Source organism: Contarinia nasturtii, unplaced genomic scaffold, assembly GCF_009176525.2.
Source record: "Contarinia nasturtii isolate CC-2019 unplaced genomic scaffold, AAFC_CNas_1.1 Cnas_scaffold_1240, whole genome shotgun sequence".
NCBI lineage: Eukaryota > Metazoa > Arthropoda > Insecta > Diptera > Cecidomyiidae > Contarinia > Contarinia nasturtii.
Genome location: NW_022198581.1, coordinates 6,425,398 through 6,434,712, shown reverse-complemented (window position 1 = coordinate 6,434,712; position 9,315 = coordinate 6,425,398).

Below are 9,315 nucleotides of genomic sequence, written 5' to 3'. Positions count from 1 at the left end.
ATTGATTACACAAACATTTATTATAAAAAAACAAAAATCACATCCATTTCAACAGCTCTTCACCACAGAGAGCCAACGAAATCAAACTGTTAGCGTAAAAAAGAAAACAAAGAAAAGTGTGAGATTGAAGGTGGAAAGTGGCTAATGAAAAGATAAAGGAGAGGAAACACAGAAACCTATCAAAATTTGCAGAGATTCCAAATTGTAATTGTCGCCATTCATTTGGGAGAACTTGACTTGATAAAAGAAACACATTTTTACTATGTTAAATGATATAAACGAAAAAAAAACAAACAAAAATTTAAACAAATATTTAAAACAAAAAAAACACATTACAAAATGGTGTCTCTGTGAATGGATTTATATATTAATACCTTAAAATTATTGCTATATTAACTACAATCTATTATTTTATTATTATATTAAAGAATAAAAAAAACACAACAACAATTTTCGATTATCTGACGATGTCTCTGATGAGTGTATATGTGATGATGGTGTTTTATTTTTCGCAAAAGCTGGCTCACCCTCACTGTCTGTCTCTGGTTTTCTCGATTCCCCCGAGATGAAATTTAAATGAAATAATATTATAAACCAACAGCAATGCGTTTTCTTTTGCAAAAAAAAAACCATCCATCCACATTCCCCCATCGACAGATAATTTAGCCTATTGGATCATAATTATACATATATACTATTTACTATTATGGATTAAGAAAACAAAAATGCTACACCTTCAAAAGAAAATATTACACAACAACAAACAAACAAACAACAACAAGAAGAAAAAAAAAATGATAAAAAATACAAAATTTAAAAATACTGATGAAAAACAAACATTAAATTTATTATCTATGTGATTGTGTGTGTTTCATGGCAAATATACAAAAAATAAAATGAAAAAGCAAAAAAAAAACAACTTGTTCTTTTCTTTACATGACTTTTTTATTCTCAGAATTCCAGCCACTGTCTACCTTAGAGACGACTCTTCTTCTTCTTCTTCTTTTTCAGCAGCAATTTTATTTCAGGTGAAAATCGGTTTTCTGTGGCCATCTATTGGCATTTTCTTGGATAGCATGCTATTGTCGATAAGTCTTCGCATTCAAACCTTTTGTAATCAAGGTGAAAAATTATGCAAACAAACATTCTTCCATACAGAAAGAAAAAATGTGTGGGAAAAATCTGTCATTTCTTCTTTGAAAATGTTGTATGAAAATGCTGAGGAAATTGAAAAACTATGAAGCTTTTTATTTGCGCTCACAATATAATGCTATGACGTGGTAAGCTATTTTGAGTTTTTCTTTGAATTAACTATGACGCTGATCGTCAAACGAGACGTAAGTATAAAATCCAATTTTCTGGCCATAGATTTCTTAAATAAACGGATTCAATTAACTGATTTACACGATTTTGTTTGTAACAATAAAAAGGCTAGAAATGAATCGTAATCATTCACCTTGTCCAATTTTATTATCACAGTGAATCTTTAATTATATCGCTGACACCAGAATATCAAATTAAGTGACAACGAATCAATAACAAGAGGAGAAGAAAAAACAATCCCGAATGTAATAACGCGTCAACAACAGAAGACAAAACTACGCACAAATTAACAAGATTGCATCAAAACATGTTGAATGACAATTTATATGTATTTTTATTTTTTGTTGTTTTGGACTAAAGTCTGTGTTTTTGTTTAATGTCATTTGTGTATTTCGGTTTTGTTTACATTATTATTATATGTTGTTGTTCTTATTGCCGTGGCTGCCTCTGTGTATGTTCGGTTAAATTCTTATTTGCACCAATTGTGAAATGATAACAGCAGATCGAGCAAGGAGACACATAGAGAAATATATGTACATTTTTTCGGTTGTTTATTCTCGATTGCAAAATAAATAATTGGGCGAATTTGGTGGCTTGCAAAAATCAGACCAAATGATTGCCGAAAAAATAAGATGTGACACCACCAGCGACAAAAAAAATTACGCACACTTATTCTTTTTTTTACGAGCAACGAAATGCGCGTTACTTAATAAGTGATGAGATTTGACCTTGAATAAACGAAGGAATGAGCTTGCGCCTACTTTACATTCATTGTTTCGCTACCAAATTTTAAGATTACTTTCTTTCCATCTCATCGAATCGAATCATTCAACATCGTCTAAACCACCCCAACATTTTTTTCATTTACTTCAAACAGTAGCTGATTATTTATGTTTCCACATCTAACTTTTCGCGTTTTTCATTTTGTAAAATCGAATTTGTTTGGGGTAATTTATGTGCAAAATGTTGTGCGTGCGCGCGTATTGTTCAAAATTAATTCGAAATGTTAATTATAAATATCGATGTGAATTGGCATCGATCATATTCAAATATCGAAATTCGCTTTTGGCAAATTGATATACTTCATACATTATGTCGCGATGATTTAATACGGTCAAAATGTCAATTGAGATGACAATGCGTATCGAATCAGTGAACTGAATCAAATTATTCAAAATGAAACAAAAGCAATAAAGTGACTTCGTTTAAATTTCAACCGTTTTTGTTTTTTGCAAAATTTATGAGATTGTATGAGCTATGCTTCTCATGAGCCTGTATTGATTTGTATTTTAAATTATAACCGCTAGACAAATTCAGTCGCTTCATAGTTCAATGCACAGGAACGCACATGCTCTTCAATCGAAAGTGAACTTGATATAAAATCAACACACAATACAGCACATTCGTTTCCATGTTCATGATATATAGACCTAATCACCTAATCTTGTCCTACTCGCTTGGATAATTCTGTATTCAAAACGATGGAAAAACTTTTGCAAAATGTTTTCGCATTTTGCTGGAAAATGTGATTTCATAAAGCGAATTGAACGAATTCTTTTTTATTGGTCGTTTCAACCTTAGTTACTATATGAAAGTGAAGTGCCATTTTTATGATGTAGATTTAGTAAAAAAAAAGCTCGAAATCTAATTCGATGTTATTTACAAAATTATTATTAATATCTACTACAATAAAGAGACGAAATTTCTTTTTTTGGGCTTCGAGAATGTTCATTATAATCATCGTCATCCAGAAACTTATTTTCAACATTTCCATCCAAACGTTCGTCCTCCTACTTATAACACATACACACACAAGCATATGCAGAAAGCCAAACCAAGAATAACATTTCCACCAAGGTCAATCAATGTTGAACGCATAGAGGTGACTCGAATGCCGCCACGAGTCGATGGTTTTTTTTTATATTCTGCTATTGCCTTCCAGTTTTAGACCCTGTGTGCGTGTGTAATAAACTAAAACTCATAAACTCTCCGAGAAATCGGAGAACACGCGCTTTTCTACGCACGGTGCGTCTTATCTATACGTACATAGCGTTCGATATATATATATATATAGTATAACTGTGTACGCATAAAAACATCATTTAATCCTGGCTCATACTTCCCAGCCGGGCACTTATGACATTTTTTCTATGTCTTTTCTTCGTATATATATTTGGCATTTTCGGTTTGTTCAATTAGTGCTATGTGGTGCCACCAAAAATAAAAATGTTGTGCTTCAATTGTGAACCCCTTTATGGGCAACCGCAAGCATACACACACATTTTTATATATACTTTTGAGTCATTGGATGCTTACTGAGTTGGGGAGAGAGTGCTGGAAGCGATAAGTTTGTATATGTGCATGCGTATGTATTTGTCAAAGCACGCAAAATTCGGCAAAGAAATATAAAGTGCTATCAAGCGCGAGTTTCGTTCGCGTTCAAGGTCACAACACCTACGCAACAAAAAACAAAGTACGCACTTTGAATTCCATGTGCCTCTCGGTTCTTCACGTTTTTTTACGTTCGCTTTGTTGCTATCGTTATTTCGTTTGCTGATTTTGCCTTGCTATTTCATTTGCTTTGTACAAAATTTATTTGAAATAATGACTCGGTTTTTTTCCTATCCAATCATCTTCATTTCTTTTATTTGGTTGGTCTATCTGTTTTTCCAGTTATATATATTTTATTACGGCATAGCCACTGCGAACAAAATTTAAATGGTTCTCTTTTTTGCAGACAATATGTATATAAGATATATGTTTCGCTAATTTAATGACTCGTTGCATAATTTTTCATATTTTTATATATATATATACGCTAAAATCGCAAAACTGGGATTTATATTTAGCGGGAACTGAGTCATGAAACAGAATAGATATTATATAACGGATTATATATCGTTTCACTATTCAATTAGTAGTTGAATGTTTGCAGTTTTTTACTGGATATATATGCAATATATGGTGAATTAACAAAAGTCATAAAATATAGCAATTTCTGGAACAACAAGAATACGTAGAAGAGAGAAGAAAAAATAGAATAGAGGAGGTGAAGAGCAACAATAACAAAATCTTATCAACAAACGGTCGTCAAGCGATTATTCATATTAAAAGTATGTAAATTGTTATGTAATTGTGTAATATCCAATTTATTTTACACAAGTTACAAAATACGGTGCCAACGTAACATTGAGCTCAATTTTCCAACGTTCCATTCTCATTTGGGACAAAACAGCAGAAATTCTATCTATCTACAGTGTACGGTGTGGTGTGTGTGTTTCATTCTCATTGTTCATTTGGATCGAATATATTCGCAAAATTAGGTCTTCAAATGAAACCCACAAAAGCTGTTGTGATCTAACGTACGCAACGCTGACACAGTCACTTTTCTCTATGTACTTTTCAAATTTTCACATTGTCTGCGACATTGTCGACAAGAAAAAAACACGTGCACCACATTTTATTTGCCAATGTACCAATTTCATCATCAGCTTAAATAACATGAAAATGAAAGAAAAAAAGGAGTATGATGAATGAAAAACAATCAAATATTCACAATATGTCATTTACAGCCGGCTGGACTGATGAATCGTCTCTAATTTCTGTGTCACACTCTTTTTTTTCTTCGGTTTTTTTTCAACCTTTTAGCGATAACTTAAATCTGAGTGCCTCTCATTCTCACCATTTCAATGGTGAACGATGGCCATCAGGGGTAGAACACGTGCCAAACGTGTCCTGAAACACAAATGATTAAGAATGATTAAGAGCCCGTCGCCAATCCATTTTCAAGCGAATTTATCAACCCCAATTTTACATTCAACTGAAATCGAGTATGATGCAAAAATCAGACGACATTTCAAGGATGCTTCATGTCAATTCATGATTGTTAAACGAAAGCAAACCATTCATTTTATACCTCCTACTCAAGTTCAGAGTTGATTGGATTTGTTCGAGAAAAAATAATATCTAAGCACGCGACCTGATTTTTAGCCCAACATTTTTAACTACATGAAAAGCCATATTAATGAAGCCATCGATGAAGATATGCTCACGCATAAAATTCATCGTGAGCTTGAAACTGAAGTGGCCTGTACGCCGTATTTTTCATTCTATATTTTGGTTTTGATTATGTGACTGTTGGTATCCAAGGACAATAAGACTCCTTGCCATGTTGTTTAACATCTTTCTTGTTTTCTTTTCAAGAAATAAACAACCATGTGCTAATTTGTGCTTCATTTTTACTCTTTTATAACAACAAAAGCCGACTGATGACAATGGGTTGAATGGAAAGAGTGCGCGCGCGAGAAGGAGAGAGAAACTGTAAAAATGAAGAAAAAAAAAAGAATAAAAGAATTAAAGCAGTTCAATGGCATCTAAAAGTGTTTGAACTCAACAGGCATTAGGTCGAAGAAGACGACGAAGACAAAAACCAGACGATCAAAATAGAATACAAAATTCCCGGTATTCCTTTTTTGTTCTTTTCTTCACAGCGATTGCGAGAGAGAGAGAGAGAAAATAACCAAACGACGCAATTTATAGGCGAACGAAACGCTCACACGCTTTTTTGGGCAAAACAGAGACAGATAGACAAAAAGAGCCGACAATTCAGAAATATTTTTTCGTTTCAGGGTTGATTTTCGCGTCGAATAATTCGAATAAAACAGCCAAAGACCATTTTTGCACTGTGAATTCAATCAATGAGAGAATTTCACCGAGAGACAATCTCACAATGACAATTAAATTTGTCGGACGAAATGTGAGATTCCAGCGCATCGAATCAAACGTCACATTTCGACAGCGAATAAAACGCTAATTGAAATGTTGTCAAATTGAATTTTGTGACCGTTTCTTGTTTTTTTTTTCGCTTTTTCAATGCCAAACGATATAGTATAATAAATTCTATTCACCCATGCAAATGGCAAAACAGAGGAAGAGAAAGATAGTGAATATTCTCTCTCGCGTATCGCACATAATCGGTATCAATGAACGTACAATGACCGAACAATAAGTGCGCACGACAACAACAACAACAATATTGTAATATCGTAGTGGATAGGAAACCGCAACAAACAAAATAGACAAAGCTCGACACGCATAAAACACTGTATGATTCGGCAAACAACAAAAAAACACAATACAAAAATAAAATGTGTATATTCAACACATATTATGGTATCACTGCGGTTGTTGGCACCCGAGAGAATTTCGTTCCTTGAGTACGCACGTTTTTAGCTCACAATGTGCGTGTGTTTGTATATATGCGACACACACAATAGTTTCTCGTTTGTGTGTGCTCTTTTATGTAATCCATTTTTGCGTAGACAAGGATAGTGAGGGTGGTGCATGTGTAAGAGTGAAAGAAATGGTGCATTTACTTTGTATTTGGATGGCAATAGAATCGGTAACAAGATTCGAGAGAATGGTATCCATCGAACAGGCGTGTGAAATATTACCACATCCACATTTACGATATATGGCCTAAGCAACAGCGGCATACAGAAATATGCGTAGAAATGGAGAAAAAAGACGAGCAATGCCAGTGAGAGAGAGAGAACACACAATATTATGTGTAGCAAATACACAAAGTATATTGGCAGGCTCCATGATTTCAGTATGTATTTGCCTATGTATATGTATTTATATTTTTAGAGGCAATGACAGGCGAAGGAATATTCAAGGTTACCTTCGGTCAAGGTTATAACTTCAATATCAGCAGCCCTTGTCGCTGTGTTTCTCTCTCTCACACTCACTCTCTCTCGTTTGCTTCTTTTGATTTCGGTATTTTTTTTTTGTTTCCACACGAGAACGCGGCCGAATGAAGAAACGCACAAGCAAACGTGTGTATATTTTACTTGGCAGTTTGAATTTGTACGGTTCTTGGCATTATTATTGTTGCCCGTGACTCTTCTTCACTTCAACTATCGCTGTAATTTCTTTCTGATCGCTTTTGACTCCTTCAATTCAATTTCGATATAAATATATTTGTGCAAACGCAAATAGAACACTTTAAATGTCTGATCATTTATTTCGCTTCGAGTGTATTGAATATAAACACTCTTAATAGACGCCATGGACCAAATTTATTTGATTAAATATATTAATTTTCTGTTGTTTTGCTTAAACTCCGAAAATGTTAATGACATTCTCAACATATATTCCACTTTATTTATCCAGTGGACTCTTGTGGTGCTCACACACACACAGCGGCTAATTTTATTTATTAATTTGCGTCATTTCGATTTCAATGCGCCTTAGCTATCATTCTCTTCTCATGTTCATTTGATTATACACATTATTTGTGACAAAGAGGCCGAAAATAAAATGACATTTGATGTTGAACAATGCCATTGATTGGTTTTTGGTGTGGTCAAACCGTCATGATATCCATAGGTCATATCATTATTATAAGCTAGATTATATGTATCAAGTGTAATCAAACTACTACCGAAATCTATAATTAAAAAGACATGAACAAAATTCACTTTATCATCGTTCCGTTTCACATTTGTCTCATTTATTTTTATCACTAACTTTTCATGTTACACATGTATTTTTGAAGTGATGACATGCATTAATCGCTGTTCATTTACCTCATTTTTCATCATGTTTGTGTTCGAACCACTTCTGAACTGAATGGCACGCAAAAATTGATTAAATTGTGTCTTATCAAAATGCATTTTTACATTTTGTAAATGAACAAGAAATGTGAATCGTATGTTATTTTATATCAATTATGACTCATTTATATGAAAAAAAAAAATGAATTCAATCCAATATAATAATATTCGTCATCTACTATGTATTGTTTCGTCATTCGTTAAAGATGTGGAATAAAAAGGTACGTTTTGTGCGCCGCCGAATTTAAAATGTGTGTCCACTAAGAATTTATTCTTCCCTCGATTTGAAACACAAACAGAAAAAAAACGATGTCCTTATGACTTCTCATATAAATAGGAGCACATTTTTGGATTTCGTGCCGACGATTTCTGGTTGGTCTCACATATGTATTTTTTTTTGGATTAAATCTTTTTTTTTTTTTCATTCTTGATCAGAATTGGTTTGTTGTTGTTATTGTTATCGTCATCGTCGAACACATGCAGTGCGAATCCCGACATTTACTGTCCATATGACTTTTGTTTGAAATTGACAACAAATTGTTCATGCGAACACCATCAAATCTCTTATTTTTACCGAAAAATAAAACAACAACAACCATTTCTTAGTCATATCATATTTTTACATAGCGCATATGCATATATAAGATATATGCAGTGTGCGCCCGAAATCAAAAATTGAAGAGACTGTTCGCTATGTGCTTTTGTGTTATATGCACGATGAGCCCGAAAATGAAATGAAATAGCCTTGAACTTGACCACAATCGCATATATTTATATACGTTTGATGTTAAGAAAAAAGCAAATCCCACAGTATTCAGTGGACGATGCACATGCACACCCGAATATATATATATACAAAGAGTTTTGTTTGCCCGCTGCTGCTTCACCATATATATCGTATATATGTATATACGATACGATGAATATAAAAAAAATATGCTTATGTGAATGAACTGGCGTATGCATTTTTTTTCTCTCGCTGTTTTGCGTTTTGCTTGATCGAATGAGAAATCGATTAATGAACCATTTGCATTTTTACATTTGCAGTCTTTGTAGAGTTTTTATTTCGTTGTCGTCTTATTTGCTTCATTTCGAACAAAATGTATATAATAAATGGCTTGCATACAAATTTCATGATGACACTGCAATTCACGTCATCATCAGTTGCAACCCAAAGCAAATCCATTTCATTCGCTTGATTGAGTAAAAGATCAAAAGAAATTATATCATTTGAAAATCCTGTCCAAAATGTATCAACAGATTCGTCAAAGAAACATTGAAAATATATTTATTTTCCGGTTGAAAACGAATCCATCCAGTCGTATGTTTTTAACGCAAAAATAAACAATTTCATAGAAATGACACAAATAAAATA